This window comes from Micromys minutus (assembly GCF_963924665.1).
Source record: "Micromys minutus genome assembly, chromosome: 4".
Lineage (NCBI taxonomy): Eukaryota > Metazoa > Chordata > Mammalia > Rodentia > Muridae > Micromys > Micromys minutus.
The window spans coordinates 70,379,980-70,401,964 of record NC_137973.1 but is presented as its reverse complement, the minus strand read 5'-3'; the positions used below and the strand labels follow the sequence as shown (position 1 = coordinate 70,401,964).

The 21,985-nt window shown below is 38.8% G+C and overlaps 1 protein-coding gene and 1 pseudogene across 2 annotated transcripts in view; both read right to left on the bottom strand.

The window, feature by feature from the left end:
* STPG2 (sperm tail PG-rich repeat containing 2) overlaps positions 1-21,985 on the bottom strand; it is a gene marked incomplete at both ends in the record, with an annotated part of 424,307 nt that overhangs the window by 365,587 nt on the left and 36,735 nt on the right. The gene's annotated exons all lie outside the window — the stretch shown is intronic.
* On the bottom strand, positions 10,468-10,754 carry LOC308419721 (non-histone chromosomal protein HMG-14-like; annotated as a pseudogene). Its single transcript has one exon. The product of its transcript is annotated as a non-histone chromosomal protein HMG-14-like (transcript).

Sequence of the window (21,985 nt, the reverse complement as noted above, 5' to 3'; positions counted from 1 at the left end):
GGGCTGGGTGCTGGAGGCCCCACGAGGAGACCTCTGGTCAGGGACGGGGAACGGCTTCCACAGCCTCTAGGTGTGTGGGTTCAGGCAGGGGGAGCAGTGAGGGAAAACTGGTGCTGCCCAGCCTGTCTCCATAGCCGCTACAGGATGTTGAGCCAAGCTGAACCAGCAGGAGACTGGCTAGCTACCAAGGGGTGCAGGGGAGCTCCTGGCATCAGCTGTGATTTCCGGAGAGCCAGTGTTACAGCTATTACGACAGACCTTTAATTCCAGACAGGCCTCATATATACAGTTTTGGAATGCTTCACAGTCTGACAACAGATGCTTCCTATTGGCTAGGTCTAAGAGCGTGGGAAAACCTCGTCTACATATTTGGAGGTGTGGTCCTGTTTCTGTCGTGAGCCTATGTGAAGTGTGGTCACATCCTCCCCTGTAGAGGAGGGACTTGGGGCATGGCTGATGTGGCTTGAGCCTACCTGGAAGAGGGACTTGGGGCATTAACCGATCTGGCTTGAGTCTTGCGTGACCTAGGAAACTCACACCTCTCTACAGGGGGCTATGGGGTCTGTAGCTGTGTGAGAAGGGCCTGATTTTCCAGGAGACTAGGAAGCTCCCTGCCAACTTGTCTCAACCAGAAATCAGGGTAAACTTCACTGCCACAGCCCCACATGATCCTCTTTGTTGCTGCTGTCACTTGTAATCTTTGTCTATAAGGCAGAGTACAGCAGTGTCGTCTGTCTTGAGTAACTGTGCCTTATTTTCAGTTGCTATTGCAATCATGAATAGTAACAGATGCTGTTTTAAGGTAACTACACTGAGACCATTGGGTATTCTGTAACCAATAACTAAAGCACAACTAATGTTTACCAGTCACCTGCTGTTGCCCCGGCAGGATTTCAATTTTGATTCACAGATAATAAAACTACAATGCAAATAAATTATTTCCAAAGCTCCACAGTGTTTTAGCTGGGACTGATATGCTGCAATCACCAACTTCCCTTATCCAGATATGAATGTTTCCAGAATGAATCCTGGCCAAGAAACATAAGCAATAGAAAAACTAGAAGAAGAGCAAGATTCAGAGAAAGATCAATTCAAGTCTGAACGTTAGTTTTATAGTTCCTATATGACATCAGAAGGTGTCATGCATGCATTAATTTCTAGATGGTTGGAGTTCAGTGGAGAACCAGTGGAAACAATGAGAATAGACAATAATACCTAAAACTATAAAACTTACTTAAATAAAAATATACAATGGTAAAAATACCACTTCCTGTTGATGTGATTCCTGGTATTTTGTACATTATAGGAAAATGGCCTCTTCACTTGAAATGTGTTTTTGATATACATCCCAGATATAATTAACAATCATAGTTCATCCTCATGACGGATTGAACAGAGAGCATGTAACATGGATTTGGATCACAGAGAGTATCTGCCAATTAAATGTTTGCATAATCATAATATAAACTTTGAATCATTAAAAAACATGATATATATTTTGATTCTTATCTCAGAAAGCAAAGATAATCTGGAGTTTTGTTTTTTTTTAACTGTTCAGATTTAAACAGAATGAGATCAAATAAACATGGTAAAGCAAACTCTAAAGCAGTTGAAAAGTATCATTACATTAATCAACAATAGAACTACAATTGCCATTGGGCCTCAAATGCCACACTGTATGTCATCCAAGTGAGAATATTAGAGACAGGAGGTGCTTTGTAGGCTAAATCATGTCCTCGTTACCCATCCATATGTTTAGTAACTGCAGTAGAAAACAAAGCAGCTATCTGGTATAAATTTAAGCAAGCAAATCAACAGAGGAAAAATGAAGATGTAAGTTACTGAGCTTGGCCATATATTATACCTCAGAGAAGAAAGCTGAAATATATAGTACCATACAGAAAACAGGATGAAATTCAGTAATGCTCATGAAAAGCTATTTAGATTCCATAATATATTTGCTGAATAACAATTCATGTCAACACCGGTATTCATAACTCAGCTGAGCCAAAACTGTGTTACAGCAGTCTGAATCCATTTCAACCAAAGACTTATCTGCTTTTTCACCAAGAAAACAAACAAACAAATAATCTTTATAGTTTTCTTGCAATTACTACAGCCTATATATGAAGGATCTAGCAACTTCATAATGCCATTTTAGCAAATTGGTTACTGTGTAAATGTTTGGAGTTCAATGGTTATTAGTATCCAATGCAATGTGAAGTTCCACATACAGTCACTTAATTTCTTTTGCTTTTAACAAACCTAAATTCCCTTTCAACATGAAGAATGTTATTATTAACTGAATAATACACAGAGAGTTAAATCAGCCAAATAAAGAAATATTAGGGATTGTAAATCTTAAATCAATTGAAGGAGTAATACATGGTTAACTGGTACTCACAAAATACTCACAAAAATAGTGCCCAATACCAGCTTGGACCAGGTAGGCAGAGAACTGTAGAATGAAAATTAATTCAAATGAAAATTATTCCTCCTTATACCCAGGAGCAACATTTAATTAAAACTAACTTATTGTTCTAAGAGTTGGTTGGTTTGGAAGCTGAAGAGATGGCTCAGCAGTTAAGAGCACTAACTGCTCTTCCAGAGGTCCTGAGTTCAATTCCTAGCAACCACATGGTGGCTCACAACTATCTGTAGTGGGATCCAATGCTTCTTCTGTGTGTCTGAAGACAGTGACAGTGTATTCAAAGTCTTAAAAACATTTTTTAAGAAAGAGTTGGTTTGGGGTATTTTGTTTGTGTTTTATTTTTTAAGTAGAAAATCTGGATTTGTGTCTAAAATCTCACAAGCTACAAGTGTTGGTAACTAACTCAATTTTAACAACTTTAAATATGACATAAAATACAAGTATACACTGAATTCAGCCTATGGGCCACTAGGTTCCACATTCTTTTCTTTAACTCTTTTCTTCTTTTTTAAATATTTCTTCTACTTTAAATATCTGTCCATGCGTGCTCCTTTACATATTTATAAACTGTAAGATTAAAATGTAAAAATATTTGAGAAGAGATGTGGTGTTTCTCTGCCTCACTCTGGTGGTTTCCATACTGAGACTGCGATGCTCACCCTGGTGGCCATCTCCGGTATCTGGTGTCTTCAGACACTGATAGCTATGAATCTAATACTATGATTGTTCGGCTAGATGACTGTGCCATGAAAAAACAACTGATTCACAGCCAACACCACCTGATCCTATAAACAGCCTGTGCTTGACTTCATAATTCATATCATGATACAGAACACATTCCTATTCACACACAGGTTAAAATTTTTATGCATTTTTCCCATATGAAATATATGGAAGTAGACTAATGGCAATCAGAAAATGAAGTTATATAAACGTGAACTCAGCTAGCCCAGCAGCTAAATGTCATGAACATGTAAATTCACAGTTGTAGATCAAGTCATCAAGGGGTGAAAATACCAAAAAAAGAATATTTGTTGATCCTGTGTGGTGGAGTACAAATTTGTATCGTCACGATAATTGGGTAAGTCATGATTTACTAAGCTACTTTAATTACCTGTGATTGTTTAAACAAGTGTTTGCTTTGGTTTGAGTGTGTCTAGATGGTCCATGTAGAGAGATATTAGTTCATCAGTGTAACTGTCTTGGGGAGCAGAGTAGTAGGCAATGTTTAGGTCATGAGGAGGAACCTTCAGGAATGAACATTTTTTTCCTATGAATAGGTTAGCTATCATATTTGGCCTCTTTTCTCTTTTCTACATATGACCACTTGCCTTGTGTTTTTTTTCCATGAGCTAAAAAAAGTACCAGTCTTGAGCTTACCAGTCTCAAGAAGTATAAACCAAAACAAATCTTCTTTCTTTAAAAATTATCTAGTCCTAGGAATTCTTTTATAGCAAAAGATAATAGAGTAGTACGGAATGTGAAACTTCAGATAAAGCAACAGCCCTTGTTTATAGCTTCAACAACAGCATTCCTTTGCATCTTATACCTGCAGCCTACTAGATGAGTAATCAGTACCCACTGACATCACCAGTTCAGGGAAGTTTTACGGGTCATTGTTAAGGTTCTTGAAAATTAAAATGAGGTGTAACTTGTGATAATCAGTAACAAAGTAGTTATATTTCAATATGAAGAATAATAGTGTTTGTGGTCTTTCACTGTGTAGCTATAGGCACCTCAATGATGGATAGCATAATTTAAGTTGTATTTGAAATTGTGTCCTTGTGCTAGCTCCTATGTGAAATTTGATAATTTAAATTCATAGCCACAGATCTCTGTAAATTGCACCAAAAGTTTAGTGGCTGTCAAGTATGTCAATTCATATTAAGCACAAATGGCCCAGAAATTATGGAGAGATGTCTCAATGAAGACTACTGTCGGCTCTCCAGCAGATAATAAATTGTAATATTTTATGGCAGAATCTGGAGGTTTGGAAGTTTCCACTGAGATGACAACAGTTGACTGCATGTCTATTCCACTATTGAGTAGTCCTACAGATTATTTCCTCATGCTCTGTCACAACATATGGAAGTGGTTTATACAATATCTAAATAATACATCATCAGTTTCTTTCTCCAAAGATGGGAAGAGACCTTGAGTAGGAAAACAATCAAATCTCAGATGCAAGTGACTTCCACTTATAGTTGATTGTTTTCAAATCATCAGAAGACAGTTTTAGCATTAAAGAGCATATTGATGTGGTCTGCTGGTGATTAATCCAAACCACAGAGTATACAAAATATCCCATACAAAAAGACAATATGAAATCATTATGGTCTGTAGTGATACCAGCTTCATATTTCTTTTTGGGATTTTGAGAAACGGTCTCACTATGTATCCATGACTGGCTTGGAGCACACTATACAGACCAGACTAGCCTTGAACTCACAGACCCACCTGCGTTGGAACCCTTAGTGATGGGGTTAGAGATGTGTGCCACTGCGCCCAGACATAGAATTCATTTCAGTAGCTCATATACTCACCTGTATCCTCATCAACATATTTATGTTACAATGGGAAATTATGATATCAACTGTACATTTCTTTACTATATATATTTTAGAAATATTAATCATATCCATACATTGACTTTTTTAAATGTTAACATTTTTATTTCTTTATTACATTGAACAACTTTATTTTAAAAAACAAAGAAATATGCAGATTTTAAGCATTTTTGCATAAAAGTATATAAATACATTTTTGTGAGTACTTGATTTTTTAAAAAGGTTTCAAAGTATGCATTAAAATCTTACTAGTTACAATGAACATAAAGTTCAGGTAAAACAAGATGTAACCTGGAAATAGTCAAAGTTTTCTTGGGGTGTAAAGATTAAGCATAATGGCTTTCATTTTCTTTTTTGGCCTTTGTATTTCATGAACTTCATATAGTCTGTGAGTTGTTTCTGGGGAGTTCAGCGCTTTCTGGGATTAGTATCCAGTTATCAGTGACTGCATAATATGTGTGTTCTTTGTGACTGGGTTACCTCACTCAGGATGATATTCTCAAGATGCACCGATTTTCTTAATAATTTCATAAAGTCATTGTTTCTGATAGCTGAGTAGTACTCCATTGTGTAAATATACCACAATTTTTGTATCCATTTCTCTACTGAAAGACATCTGGGTTCTTTCCAGCTTCTGCTATTATAAATAGGGCTGCTATGAACATTGTGGTGCATGTGTCTTTGTTGTATATTGGAGCGACTCTGGGGTAAATGCCCAGAAGTGGAATAACTGGGTCTTCGGGTAGTACTATGTCATGTCCAATTTTCTGAGGAATCGGCAGACTGATTTCCAGAGTAGTTATACAAATTTACGACCCCACCAGCAGTGGAGAAATGTACCTCTTTCTCCGAATCCTCTCCAGCATCTGCTGTCATCTGAATTTTTGATCTTAGCCCTTCTGACTGGTGTGAAGTGGAATTTGAGGGTTGTTTTGATTTGCATTTCCCTGATGGCTAAGGATGTTGAGCACTTCCTTAGATGCTTCTCAGCCATTCGATATTCCTTAATTGAGAACGTTTTGTTTAGCTCTCTAACCCATTTTTAATAGGGTTGTTTGATTCTCTGGTGTCTAACTTCTTGAGTTCTTTGAATACCTTGGATATTAGGCCTCTATCTGATGTGGAGTTGGTAAAGATCTTTTCCCTATCTGTTGGCCTACATTTTGTTTTTTTGACAGTGTCCTTAGCCTTGCAGAAACTTTGCAATCTCATTAAGTCCCATTTGTCGATATTTAACCTAAGAGCAAGAGCCATTGGTGTTCTGTTCAGGAAATATTCTCCTCTGCCTATGTGTCCTAATATTTTCCCTACTTTCTCTTCTAATAGTTTTAGTGTACCTGGTTTAATGTGGAGATCTTTCATCCACTTACACTTGATCTTTGTAACAAGGAGATAAGAAAGGGTCTATTTTCATTCTTCTGCATGCTGAGTGCCAGTTGGACCAACACCATTTGTTGAAGAGGCTGTCTTTTTCCATTGAATGTTTACAGCTCCTTGTCAAACATCAGGTGAAAATATACATGAGGGCCCATTTCTGGATCATCTATTCTATTCCATTAATCCACGTGCCTATTTCTGTACCAGTACCATGCAGTTTTCAGCACAATTGCCTTGTAATATAGCTTGAGGTCAGAGATAGTGATTCCCACAGATGTTTTCTTGTTGTTGAGGATGGATTTTGCTATTCTAGGTCTTTTGTTATTCCAGATGAAATTGCACATTTCTATTTCCAACTCTATGAAGAACTGGGTTGGAATTTTGATGAGGAGTGCATTGAATCTGTAGATTGCTTTTGGTAAGATGGCCATTTTTACAATGTTGATCCTTCCAATTCCTGAGCATGGGAGATCTTTCCATTTTCTGCTATCTTCTTCAATTTCCTTCTTTAGAGATTTGAAGTTCTCATCATACAGGTTCTTCTTTTGTTTTAGGATGATATGTTCTGTAGATATCTATTAATTCCAATTGGCTCATCACCTCTGCTAGTTTAACTGTGTCCTTGTTCAGTTGCTGTTTCCATGATCTGTCCCTTGATGAGAGTGGGGTGTTGAGGTCTCCCACTATTATTATTATTATATTTTTTGAGCTTAACTAGGGCTTTTTTATGAATATGGGTGCTCTTGTATTTAGAGCTTATATGTTAAGGATTGAGAATTCCTCCTGACAAAGTTTCCCTGTAATGAGTAAAAAGTGTCCTTCCTTGTCTTTTTTGATAACTTTTGGTTGAAAAGCTACTTTGTTCGATATTAGAATGGCCACTCCAGCTTGCTTCTTGGGGCCGTTTGCTTGAAAGGTTTTCTCCCAACCTTTTACTCTGAGATAGTGTCTGTCTTTGTCTCTGAGATGAGTTTCCTGTATGCAGCAAAATGCTGGATTCTATTTATGTATCCAGTCTGATAGCCTATATCTTTTTATTGGAGAATTGAGTCCATTTATGTTACCAGATATTAAGGAATAGTGGTTGCTATTTCCTGCTATTTTTAGTTTTAGAAGCAGAATTGTGCCTGTGTGTCTTTCTTCTTTTGGTTTTCTTGCTTAGGTATTTTCTTGTTTTTACTAAAATATAGTTTCCCTCCTTGTATTGAGTTTTCTACCTATAATTCATTGTAGTGCTAGGTTTGTGGTCAGATATTGTGTAAATTTAGTTTTTTCCTGGAATATCTTGGTCTCTCCATCTATGCTGATCGAGAGTTTTGCTGAGTATAGCAGCTTGGGCTGACGCTTGTGTTCTCTTAGGGTCTGCATAATGTCAGTCCATGATCTTTCTAGCTTTCATAGTCTCTGTTGTGATTCTGATTGATCTGTCTTTATGTGTTACATGATCTTTCTCCCTTACTGCTATTAGTATTCTTTCTTTGCTTTGGGCACTTGGTGTTTTGACGATTATGTGTCGGGAGGAATTTCTTTTCTGGTCCAACCTATTTGGAGCTCTGAAGGCTTCTTTTATACTCATGGTCATCTCATTCCTAAGGGTAGGGAAGTTTCCTTCTACAATTTTGTTGAAGACATTTACTGTGCCTCTTAGTTGATATTCTTCGCCCTCTTCTATTCCTATTGTCCTTAGGTTTGGTCTTCTCAATGTGTCCTGGATCTCCAGGACATTTTGGGTTAGGAGCTTTTTGGCTTTTGCATCTTTTCTGACTGTTTTTTTCTATGTTTTCCATGTTGTCTTCGGCCCCAGAGAGTCTCTCTTCCATCTCTTGTATTCTGTTAGAGATGCTTGCATCTGTGACTCCTGATTTTTTTTTTTTTTTTTTTTTTTTTTTTTAGGTTTTCTACCTCCAGGGTTGTCTCTTTTAGTGTTTTCTTTATTGTGTCCATTTCCATTTTAAATTCCTTCTTCAATTCCTTCATCTCTTTGATTTTGTTTTCCTGTAGTTCTTTGATTTCTCTGTGTGTTTTTCTTGTTTCTTCTTTAAAAGCTTCTATTTTTTATGCTTTTCCTCCCTTTCTTGTTTAAGGATCTCTATCATCATCTTGAGATAAGATTTCGGGTCTGAGTCTCCTTTTTCTGGAGTGTTTGGCATTCCACTGTTTGCTTTGATGAGAGAGCTGGGTTCTGATGTTCCCAGGTTGTCTTGGTTTCCACTGGGTAAGTTCGTTCGCTTTCCCCTTGCCATCTTGTTGTCTGTGATTATAAGTGGTCTCGTTGTCAGTGATTGGTTCCTGTCTCTTCTGTGTACCTGGCCTGTGTCCCTGGATCTCTGCTGATGGCCTGAGTGTTTGTTCTGCAAGCACAGACTCTCCGGTTGGATATGAGTCCCTAAGGCAGAGTTTCTGCTCCCCAGAACCAATGGGGGAGGCATGCTTTCTGTGTGCTAGGCTCAGATCTCTCTGTGCCCTGGCTACTCGCAACCTGCAGGGCAGTCTCACCAGGCCTGTGTCCCTGGATCTCTGCTGTTCCTGGTGGCAGATGGCCCGAGTGTTTGTTCCACACTCAAGGACCCTCTGGGTGGAACCACTCGGGGGAGGTGCTTTTTGCATTCTTGGCCCAGACCTCTCTGTGCCCCACCTACTGGCAGTGCAGTCTCACCAGGCCTGTGTCCCTGGTTCCCATACTTTGACTTTATTGGAAACCCAAGATAAAATCATAAGGAAAAAAGGCTTAGATGAGGCAATTATTTCTTTTGAAATATAACACTTGAATTCAATCTACTGTGACCACACTCATTCTGCATTATCTTCTCCTACCCTCCCCCACTCCTGTTGACCTGTTTTCCCAACTACTTTCCATCCTATGTTCATGTCTTTGTGTGTCTGTATGTATGCATATGTGCGTGCGTGCATGTACGAGAGCACACACACACACACACACACACACACACAGAGAGAGAGACACAGGTGGCCACAGCTGCTGTGAGTTCATGATATTATGATTGACTAGGTTTACTAAAGTATAATCAACACATTTAAACTTTTATACACTTAACACATATAATGTGATGTCTTGATAAATATATATCATGAAATGATTAAAATCATGAAACTAAGGAGTATATCACATACTTTCATTTTTACGTGTAAGACTATTTAAGCTATACTCTTAACAACTTTAATGCATACATTGTGTGCTATTAACCATTGATTTACATTCTATAAGAAAGATCTCTTAGATATATTGCTCCTGTCTAACTGAAAATACATATTCTTTTTTAACTCTTTCATAACTGAGATTTTATTGTTCAGGAAGCAGGGTACGCAGTCATTCCAATTCTTATCACACACACCCAGACTCTGAAGAGCCACACTGTGTTCATGTACCTGAACTCTGAAGATTCACATTGTGTTCATGTACACAAAAGAAGAACTACATATTGTTTTTCTTTGAACTTATTCCAGTGACGTTTCAGCCTCAAGCATGGCAAGTTTCCCTAAGACCTCGCATAACAACCAAATGCTCATTATCCTCAGTTCCACCGACTCACAGTTTTATGCCACACACAGAACACAATCAAAATTTCCATCTTTCACAGCACATTGTCATAACTGTTAGGAAAGTGGACTGCCATGACCACAGGCGTCAAGTTCTGACAGGGCAAAGACCAAAGACTGGCTTTCTTACAAAATGGTTCTACTAGAAACACGCACAGGACCAGACATTACTGAAAATATTTCAGAAATGAATGCATGACTGAGACCCCAAACTGCCATTTAGTGTACTTTGTCCTGTAGGATATAAAACTATCCCCCTCTACAGAATGCCGTGATGGGCCCCGAGACAGTCACAGCCTCTCCTGATTCAGTATCCTGCTACTTTCTGGTTGTACCAAAAAATAAACAAACAGTAAGTAATTTTTAACTTCTTTTAAAAACTTACACTTAAAAAATGGGAAGAGATGGGATCCACTCACCTTCTAAAAATGTTTCTAGAGCTACTAAAAAACTCACATTTACAAAATAGCTGATAAAAATATTCCTCTGGATTGTACAAGAAGGGAGGCAGGAACCACTGACAGACATGACGGGTGCTTAGTCGGACTTGGCTTCTTTCTCTTCTTCAGACGCTGGACTCTGGTTTTCGTCTCTCCATTTTCTGCAGGCAGACCTGTAGTTTGCTGGTCAGCCACTTCAGCCTGTTTGCCCTGCGCTCCCCTCTTCCCTTTTATATGCACTTTTTTGTCTGCCGCTTTATCCTTTCCCGGGGCTGTTGGCTTTGCGTCCACTTTGGCAGGGGCAGGCTTCACCAACTACCTTGCAGAGCAGCGTTTGGACTCTGCCTTCGCTGCTCCAGCCGCGCTAACCTTCCTCTTGGGCATGGAGGAGACACGTGACATCGTATCTGTCACGGAGCTGCACTGCCTAGCCACCACCACACAAACTTGAAAATATATATCCTTAAAATGACACCTAGATCCAGCCACAAAAAGCAACCAACACTCTACTATTTCTCTGTGATAAAGCCTGTAAATCCACTGAGATGAATCACACTTACTGTTTTCCAGATTCTTCCATGTTGTTCCACACAATAGCCAAGTCTCTATTTATCCTTTAGTGCTTAGGCTACCTGTGTATTATAGATATTGTGACCAACACTGCAGTGAACAGGAAAATGCAAACATATATCTAATGTGTTCTTTATTTTATTTTGAAAAAAAATCACAGAAATAAGATTTTGGATCATTTGGTAGAAATGTCTTAAGTTTGGTGAGTAATTTTACTGCTGTTTTCTACAATGACTATGTCAATATTATCACACCTCACTAACACCCCCTGTCCTCTCAAAACTGTTTGATAATACCAGCTTTAATGGGAGTGAGGTGGTATCTCACTGTGGTTTTGATTTTCATGTCCTTGGTGATGAGTAAGCATGCCATCTACAAACAATTCATCTCTCTTCTGAGTCAGGGCAGTTTTATTTTTATTGCTTAGTGGCTACAGTTAACACTTTGAATGATTATATTGAATAACACTATATTGAGTTAAAACCCTTCCCTTGTTCCTCATTTTAGTTGGAAAGATTTCAGCATTTTCTACTATTGACTTTACTATTACCAATGAGCCTTCAATATATGGTCTTTATTGTTTTGTAGATTCCTTCCATACTTATTAAGATTATTTAATCATAAATAAATATTGAATTTTGTAAAATTATGTTTTCTTCATTTTGAGATGGCTTTTGTCTTGCATTCTGATCACATAGATCACAATTTCCCAAAATATGTCACATAAGACCATAGTTTATATGATGCAGCTGAATTCAGTACAAAAGTTTTGGGGGGGGGGGGAATTTTTGCATCTATGTCTATCAGAGGCATTGTTTTGTAATATCCTTTCCTCTTCAGAAAGGTAATGCTGGGCTCATAAATTAAACTGGAGACTATTCCTTTCCTTTTAAATTTTCTTATAAGAGCTGTAAAATGGCAGGCACTTTAATTCTTTGTATGTTCTTTAAATGTTCAGTAAAATTCATCTGTAAAATCACCATGTTCCTAACTTTTTATGCTGTAATTTATTGACTTATTACTTTTAATTATGTGTGTCTGTCTCCAGGGCGTACCAATGTGCATGGGGGTGCCCACCCCCGGAAGCCATAGGTGTTAGATCCCCTGAAGCTGGATTTATGGCAATTGTGAGCTGTCAGACTGATGTGGGTTCTAGAAACGAAACTTGGGTCTTCTGCAAGAGCAACTGTGATCTTAACCACTGAGTAATCTCTCCTATGTGCTCTTAACTGCTAAACTGTCTCCCCAGCTCCATTTTTGAGGGTTATTTTTTCATTGCTGATCCATGTGTCTAATTAAACATTACAGAATGCTCAGTTGTTTTTTTATTCCTTCACAATTCCAACTTGAAAGATTATCTAAGAAATCACACATTTTTTTATCAGTTATCCAACTAATTGGTACGTACTGCATAGACAGTGTAAATCTTTAACAAGTGTGTCGCTCATGACACAGTGTCTGAAGACGCAGTCTCCAGGTGATGCTGCCCTTTGGGAAGCACCTCTGAGGATGTGCCTACCGAGGTGCAACGGGAGGAGTTATAGGAATTTTCCACATGTCACTCAGATTCACAGAAGACTTCACATGCTCCATTATCTGCCACACACATGCTAGTCAAACCAATGACACAGCCATAGCAGCAGGGAGTGTCGGCACATTAGGTGTGCAGTTAAACCACTTCCAGAAAGAAAAAAGAGCTAGATGTCTGTGCCTGTTTGTTTCATACTGGACAGTGAGGTGAACAACTACATGTGATCATATATTACTGAAACCTACCTCTTTGTTCCCCTTAATTCTGGGGAATTTACAAAAAATGTGTGCCATTCACAGATCCATCTTCTTCAGTATCCAGACCTCACTACTTAAATGTTCATGTGGGTGTACAACGCTCTCCAGGCAAAAGCAGCATTTGGGCCCCTACCCCCAGACTGGACCTAGATGAGGAGAGAAGGAATGACAAGTACCACACCCCATTTATGATATCTAGAAGTGACATTACCTGCTCCAACATCTCCTAAACGCAGGCTACTGAGCAGCACAGCTGTTAAGCAGCAGCTTTGGAAAAGGGCTCAGACAAAGCCTTTCCAGAGAAAACTAAGTGCTGTTTCTGCCTGCTGCTTTCCTGCAGCTCAGGGGATCCTGCCGGACGCCCTTGTTCTTCTATTCAATCCACCTCTTTGCTCTGTGTGCCCCTGAACAAGGCAGAGTGCAGAACCTGGTCTGCTCCCAGAGGTGCAGGGGTTAGAGTTCGGATCCTCAGAAGGTGGCTATAAAACCTGGCACATCAGAATGCAGACAAATTTCTTCCAGAAAGATGCTGCAGGCATGGTTTTATTACTGCAGTCAAATGAAGAAGGAACTTCTCGGCATTTAAAGAGCAATGAAAGGCAGCCGTCTGTATTTCCACCATGCAGATGTTTGTTATGTTGCTCTAAACTTTTCTACACTGCAATCCTTTTAAACTTTCCTCTGAGATCATGAAAACTAAATGGCAACCAAGCCAAGCATGAGCTCAGTGCTAAAGAGATATCTGATCCGAAATGCATCACATAAGAAAGAAACTCACAGATGTCATGCATCCCCTGTGATGGTCGTTCTTAATTCAACCGTCACTGGGAAAACTCTAAAACTATACAAAGGAATTCATCTGCCAACCCTTCTGACCCAGAAGCCAGGACAAGGAGACATTCTGAAAGGAAAGTGGGATCTAATGCACAACCCGTGTGAAGAACAACTCCTGGCAGGCGCAAACAAGCCAGAGGGTCTCTGCGATGGTGTGGGAACGGTGCAGGAATGGAGTGGTGCAGGGGTAAAACTGGAGGCATGATGACCATGACAGCTGTGTGAAGGGGCTGGAGTATAGGTAGAACAGGCCAGGTGATTGTCCAGTGTGGTCAGAGGGGTAGCGTGCAGCAGCCTAGAGCTTACGCAGATACTGACCCCACCCCTGCCCCACATCCCCACTCCCACCACTGTAGGGTTGCCCTGGCTCTGGGCAAGATGCTGAGGGTCATGTTTGGGTCACTAGTGTGGACACAACCAGCTGCAAGGTAAATGTCCACGTAGCTTGTGATACCACCTACCACCATGAAGATGTTTGTGGTCTGTACGTCAGCCTGAGGCCATGTTGATATGCATGAGATGTGCCTTCACTGCCATCTGAGGCCATGGTGATGTCCTGGCCTGTGTTGCTGCCGAGGGCAATGTTTTGGGGTCCTACACTAGCCAGTGTCCATGCTAACCACCAAAGACCATGCAGATGTCTATGGTCTATTCTGAAGCCTGAAGCCACTCGACAGCTGTAGGTTGTAGGCCATGCTCCCATCAGGGGCCATGTTGAATTCTGAGGGCCTAGTCCAACTCCATATTCCTACTGCAGCCAGAGGCCGAGTCTGTGGTCTGTACCACTTCTAGAGACTGTGGACCAGCCCATGATATAAGCTGATTGTGGACAGCAAGGAAGCTCCTCTGGCAGTAATATCCATGACTGCAAATACACAACTGAGAAAGAAGGACATGAAAGGGCTCTGTGATGACCCCTAACCCCATGCCAACACAGCCCCCCTCAAAAAAGTAACAGCCTACAAAGGAAGCTATCAGAGTGAACTCTTAAAAATTATGATAAAAATGTTGAAGTGTAGCTCTCCACAACTGATGGCTCCTGGCGGAGGTACAGGTGGATTAGGACTCAGTCTTCTTTAAGGAGAAGGGCCACTGGGAATTTAATCGTGTTCCACTAAGTATACAGACAATACAAATCAGACATTTTTATTATTTTTCTGGAGGGGTACTGGACTGGGAATAAGGCACACAGACATAGAGGGAGTAGGAAGTGAGTGGGATATACAAAGTAAAATTCCCCAAAAGTCAATAAAATACTTTAAAAAACACATAAAAGAACAATTTCACTAGACAAAGTAAGGAGACTGTTTGGTCAGTGTTCTATTGAGTTAAATATTTGGGGAGTGGGGCTAGTTGAAAGAAATCAGAAATGTGGCCTTGATGGAGGGAATATGTCACTTAGGTGGGCTTTAAGATTTCAAAAGTCCAAGCCAGGACCACTGGATCCCCCCCCCCCTTCTCTCTCTCTCTCTCTCTCTCTCTCTCTCTCTCTCTCTCTCTCTCTCTCTAGCTCTGTCTGTTTCTTTCTGGCTCTCTCTGTCTCTCTTTGTCTCTCTATCTGTCTCTGTCTTCTCCCCCCCCCACCTGTGATCTAGACATAGAACACGTAGCTCCTAATCCAGCATGCCCGTGTTCTGTCATGCTTCTTAACATGCTAATAATACACTGAACCTTTGACCTGTGAGCAAGCCTCAATCAAGTGCTTTTTTTTTAAAGAGTTGCCATGAAGGTGGTGTCTCTTCACAGCAATAGAGCACTGACGCAGACAGAACTTGGTACCAAGGAGTTGGGAATTACTGTGACAGGCTTGACCATGCTGCTTGTTAGCAAAATGTTGACTCTGGAACTCTAGATTTGGAGACCAGTTGAATACTTTAAGCAGGGTATAATGGGAAATACCAGTAAGAACAACAAAAACAGTGGTACTGAAAGCAATGTAGATTATGACAGCCCAGCTCAAGAGGCTTCAGAGAAGAATAGTAGTAAGTGACCAAGAGACTATCCTTGTGAGATTTTGGCAAAGAATGTGGCTAATTTTTGCATTTGTTCTAAAAATCTACCTGGGGCTAAATTGAAGACTTTAAGACTAATGGCATTGGCAAAGGAGATTTCAAGATAGTACAGTATTGATTCTGTCATTTAGATATTAGTATGCAGATCTGTAATAAAAAGAATCAAAATGAGCAAGATAAATAACTTCAGTAAAGTGGCTAGATATAAAATTAACTCTAACAATAAGTAGACTTTCTCTACTCAAAGGATAAATGGGCTGAGAAAGAAATTAGAAAAACAACATCCTTCACAACAGTCACAAATAATATAGAATATCTTGGTGTGACTCTAACCAAGCAAGTGAAAAATCTGTTTGACAAAAACTTCAAGTCCCTGAAGAACAAAATTGAAGAAGACCTCAGAAGATAGAAAGTTCTCCCATGCTCATGGATTGGCAAGATTAATATAGTAAAAATAGCTAACTTACCAAAAGCAATTTACAAATTCAATGCAATCCCCATCAAAATTCCAACTCAATTCTTCATAGAGTTAGAAAGTGCAATTTGCAAATTAATTTAGAACAACATAAAAACCAGGAGATCAAAAACTATTCTTAACAATAAAAGAACTTCTGGGGGAATCACCATACCTGACCTCAAGCTATACTATAGAATAATAGTGATAAAAACTGCATGGTATTAGTACAGAGACAGGCAGGTAGATCGATGAAATAGAATTAAAGACCCAGAAATGAATTCTCACACCTATGGTCACTTGATCTTTGACAAAGCTGCTAAAACAAACCAATAAGAAAAAGACAACATTTTCAACAAATAATGCTGGTTCAACTGGGGGTCTGCATGTAGAAAAATGCAAATTGATCCATTCTTATCTCCTTTTACAAAGCTCAATTCCAAGTGGATCAAGGACTTCTACATGAAACCAGATACAATGAATCTAATAGAAGAGAAAGTAAGAAAGAGCCTCAAACACATGGGAACAGAAGAAATTTTCCTGAACAGAACACCAATGGAAGAACAGGGGCAAAAAATGGAGCAGAAACTGAAGGGCTATCGGGGAATGCCCCACCTGGGGATCCATCCTGTATATAGACAATAAACCCAATACTGCTGCCTTTGCCAAGAGGCACTTGCTGACAAGAATCTGGTGTAGCTGTTCCTTGGGAGATTCAGCCAGCAGACCAATGCAGATGTCAATGCTTGAAGCTAACCATCAGACTGAGCTCAGGGAACCTGGTGGTGGAGCTAGAGGAAGGACTTGGGAAGCTGAACGGGACTACAACTCCATTGGAAGAACAACATCAGCTGGCAGTACCACACAGTGCTCCCAGGGACTAGACCACCAACCAAGGATTATACAGGGCAGGATCCATGGCTCCAAGTATGTAGGCAGCAGAGGATAGCCTTCTCTGACGTTAATGGGAAGGGAGGCCCTTGGTTCTGTAGAGGTTTGATGCCCCAGCCAGGGGTATGCTGGAGGGGCTGGGTAGAAGAGTAAGTGAAGGGGAGCACCCTCATAAAAACAAAGGGGAGGAAAGAAAGGGAGGTTATAGGATGGGGAGTGGAGGATATATCATCTGAGATGTAAACAAATGGGATGATTAAAAAAGAATCAGCAGACACTCTTAGTAAGACTTGATATAATTAGGGATGGAAAAAGGTAATACTAGTTGAAGAAAAAAGTGTATCTTGCACAAATGAAAAGAGCAGGTAATATTACATACACATTCTTTGGTATATAAAACAAAACAACAACAGAATACACAAAAGTTTTGACCTCAAAGTAAGTTTTACAAAGCTTGGATTAAGTCATGCCAAATTAAGAACTCAATACTTTACTTGAAAGTTTGGAGTAAAACAATTTGTCAGATTATCAGGCCCCTGAAGCATTAGTGTGGCTCCTACATTATAAAGGCTCTAAGGTCTTCCTTCTTTTTTTAGGGTGTGTTTAGTATTTATTTGCTACAATTTGATAGTTTTCTAAGTAATACCTGCTGTAGGTACTACTTAATAGATAACTGTAGCACACATGTCTAGAATTAAAAGGAACTTGGTTTTAAAACCTGCTAGTGGCATCAAAAAAATCCATTAGTGAACTATAGTCTACGAATATAACAGATTGTGGATATTATTTTAAATTTTTAACTATCCTATCCTGTCAATCTATAACTAAATTTAATTTGTTATTTCACAAAACCTTTGTTGACATTCCAATGATATGGTTAGTCCTGTATGTAATTAAGAACATGTGTATTCCTTGTGGTTCCAGTCTTAGTATGCTCTACTAGTTTTTTATTGAATAGTCTCTGTATTTATATTTCAGATGTTATTCCCTTTTCCCCCAATTCTATCCCCTTCCCCCTCCCATTGCTTTCATAAAGGTGCTTCCTCTCCCAACCACCCTCTCCCACCTCAGCACACTGGAGTTTCCCTACACTGGGAAAACAAGCCTTCACTGAACCAAAGGCCTCTCCTCCCATTGATGCCAAAGAATGCTATCACTGAAAGGCGGGAGAAGATGGCTCAGTCAATAAAGTACTTTCAGTGGAATCATGAGAGTCTGAGTTGACTACCAAAGTTCACATAAGAAACTCATCACATCTGTAGTTCTAACTTATAAGCCCAGTCTGTGGCAATGGAAACAGATGTACCACTGGTCTCACTGTCTAGCCTATTCTATTCAGTAAGCTCCAGGCCAATGAGACACGATGTCTCAAAAAACAATAGATGGCTCCTGAGAAACAATATCCAAAGGCGACTTTAGCGTCTATATGGATTTACACATACACACACACACACACACACACACACACACACACAGCAAGGATAAATATTATGGGTGACAGTAATAATTTTAATATACTAGAAAACAAATAGTGAATCAAAGTGATAAGAAGCTAAGTTACTATTTAACTAGTACCATGAATGTAATATGATAGGCAGTTAAAAAAAAAAAACAGATGAAAATATACATTATATGTTTAAAGTCATGTCATTATAGTAGAATTTTTGAAAAAAATATTTACTATTAAAGGATGCTATGCAAAATTGTATTGTTTTGAAAAGCAATAAAAAAATGCAAGGAACCAAGTATTTAGATTGTCTTATAAAGTGTTGAACAATTCCAACAGTAACCATATGATTACATATCTTTCAACTAACAAAATGTAGAAAATCATACAATATAACTGTTTTTAGACCTCATAAATAACTAGGTCTAGATTGCAACCACCAATGACCAGCAACATCACTGAAAGAGAAAACAAATATTATGTGACTTCTAAGTTAAGTAAACAGGGGCTGGAAGGATGGCCCAGCGGTTAAGAGTGGTTAAGACTACTCTTCTAGAGGTCCTGAGTTCAAATCCCAGCAACCACATGGTTGCTCACAACCATCTGTAATGAGATCTGATGCCCTCTTCTGGTGTGTCTGAAAACACCTACAATGTACTTATATATAATTAGTAAATCTTAAAAAAAAAAAAAAAAAGTAAGCAAATAGTACATTCACACAATAAATGCTTGTGCTGAGAGGATTGAACATTAATTTGAATATGTCTCTAAGCTTAGCAATTTATAGAACATACAAAAACAAAAGAACATATATCAATGAGGAGTTTTCATCAAAGCTTAATAATGGGAAATTCAATAAAAGAACACTGACTGTAGATTTAGCTCAGTAGTTAAACACACTTGCTCCTCTTCCAGAGGACCCTGGTTTAGTTCCAAATACCCATGTCAGGCAGCTCACAATAGCCAGTAACTACAAGTCCAGAGAATTCTATGCTGTCTTCTGACCTCCATGGGTATATACACCCATGTGGAATATATTCACACAATTGCACAAACATGCAATTTGTATGTTTGTACATACAAATAAATAATATAAAAATAATTATTTTTAAAGAGAATAGCCCATGTCTTTCCAATAAATATAATATCGAAAAAGATATACAGATATTCTTATAAAAATATATGTATCAACCAATTATATAGTTCTGATTTTAATTCTGGTTGAAACATTTTTTAATATAAAGAAATTTTAAAATGTGGAGGAAATGCTACAAAATCTAAGCAAAAAGCAAAAACAAGGATTCTCTAAATGGGACTCAAGTAACTCAGAAAATAATAAGAATTGACTAATGGGAGTCTATCATTTAAGCAACTCTATCTAACTCAATTTTTGAGGCTACAATACTCTCGTTACTAAAGCACACAAAGACCCTATAAGGAAAGAAAACTTCAGACCACTCTCACTTATGAACATTGATGCAAAAATACTCCACAAAATCCTTGCAAACCGAATCCAAGAACACATCAAAACGATCATTCACCATGATCAAGTAGGCTTCATCCCTGGGACGCAGGGATGGTTTAATATACGGAAATCCATCAATGTAATCTACCATATAAACAAACTCAAAGAAAAAAACCACATGATCATTTCACTAGATGCTGAGAAAGCACTTGACAAAATTCAACACCCCTTCACGTTAAAAGTCTTGAAAAAAACAGGAATCCAAGGCCCATACATAAACATAATAAAAGCAATATACAGCAAACCAACAGCCAACACCAAACTTAATGGTGAGAAACTTGAAGCAATCCCACTAAAATCAGGGACTAGACAAGGCTGCCCACACTCCCACTACCTATTCAACATAGTACTGGAAGTCCTGGCTGGAGCAATTAGACAGCAAAAGGAGATCAAGGGGATACAAATCAGAAAGGAAGAAGTAAAAACATCACTCTTTGCAGATGACATGATAGTGTACTTAAGTGACCCCACAAATACCACCAGAGAACTCCTACAGCTGATAAAAAAGTTCAGCAAAGTGGCTGGATACATAATGAACTCAAACAAATCAGTAGCCTTCCTATATTCAAAGGACAAACATGTGGAGAAAGAAATTAGGGAAAAGATACCCTTCACAATTGTCACAAAAACTATGAAATACCTTGGTGTGACTCTAAGCAAGTGAAGGACCTGTATGACAAGAACTTCAAACCTCTAAAGAAGGAAATCGAGTAAGATCTCAGAAAATGGAAAAATCTCCCATGCTCATGGATTGGAAGGATCAACATTTTAAAAATGGCCATCTTACCAAAAGCAATCTACAGATTCAATGCAATCCCCATCAAAATTCCAACCCAGTTCTTCATGGAATTGAAAAGATCAATGTGCAATTTCATCTGGAATAACAAAAGACCTAGAATAGCAAAATCCATCCTCAACAACAAGAAAACATCTGCAGGAATCACTATCCCTGACCTCAAGATATATTACAAGGCAATTGTGCTAAAAACTGCATGGTACTGTTACAGAAATAGGCATGTGGATCAATGGAATAGAATAGAAGATCCAGAAATGAGCCCTCATGTATATGGTCACCTGATTTTTGACAAAGGAGCCGTAAACATTCAATGGAAAAAGGACAGCCTCTTCCACAAATTGTATTGATCCAACTGGCACTCAGCATGCAGAAGAATGAAAATAGAAAATCTTATCTCCTTGTACAAAGCTCAAGTGCAAGTGGATCAAAGATCTCCACATTAAACCAGGTACACTGAACCTATTAGATGAGAAAGTGGGGAAAACCTTAGAACTCATAGGCACAGGAGAAAATTTCCTGAACAGAACACCAATGGCTTGTGCTCTAAGGTCAAAGATTGACAAATGGGACTTAATGAGATTGCAAAGTTTCTGTAAGGCTAAGGACACTGTCAAGAAAACAAAACAGCAGCCAACAGATAGGGAAAAGTTCTTTACCAACTCCACATCAGATAGAGGCCTAATATCCAAGGTATACAAAGAACTCAAGAAGCTAGACACCAGAGAATCAAACAACCCTATTAAAAATGGGGTACAGAGCTAAACAAAAAGTTAGGGCAGAGGAACAGCATGATGTGATGTTTAATTCTGGAAGATAAAGAAAGCTCCAATTTGTAGGAGTCTCAGGAAAATCTGCTGGCCATATAAATGATTGTGGTTTTAACCAAGATAATAGACAAGTGTAATCTGGGCATGTTAGGGATATCTTACACAGGCAGAAAAGATTAAAAAAGCTTAACAATTGAGCCATGTCTCCAACTCATGGATTATTCGTATGACTACAAACTCCTGTGAGTAAAATTTAATGATACATCCATGCCTCTATCTGAATTATCTGCAGTATATAGTAAGGCACTGTGTTGCAATTTGTGGCATACATTCATACAAATGCACACACATACACACAAATAAAGGTAATTATTTTAAATTAATGACCTGTGTCTTCTCAATAAATATACAAAAAGATGTAGAGGAAAATGTACAATAAAAGAAACATATAAGCCATTTGCAATGTATAGCTCTGAATTTAGTTCTGGTTGAAACAAATTGTGTGGACAAATGAGCAGAATTTAACGTAAC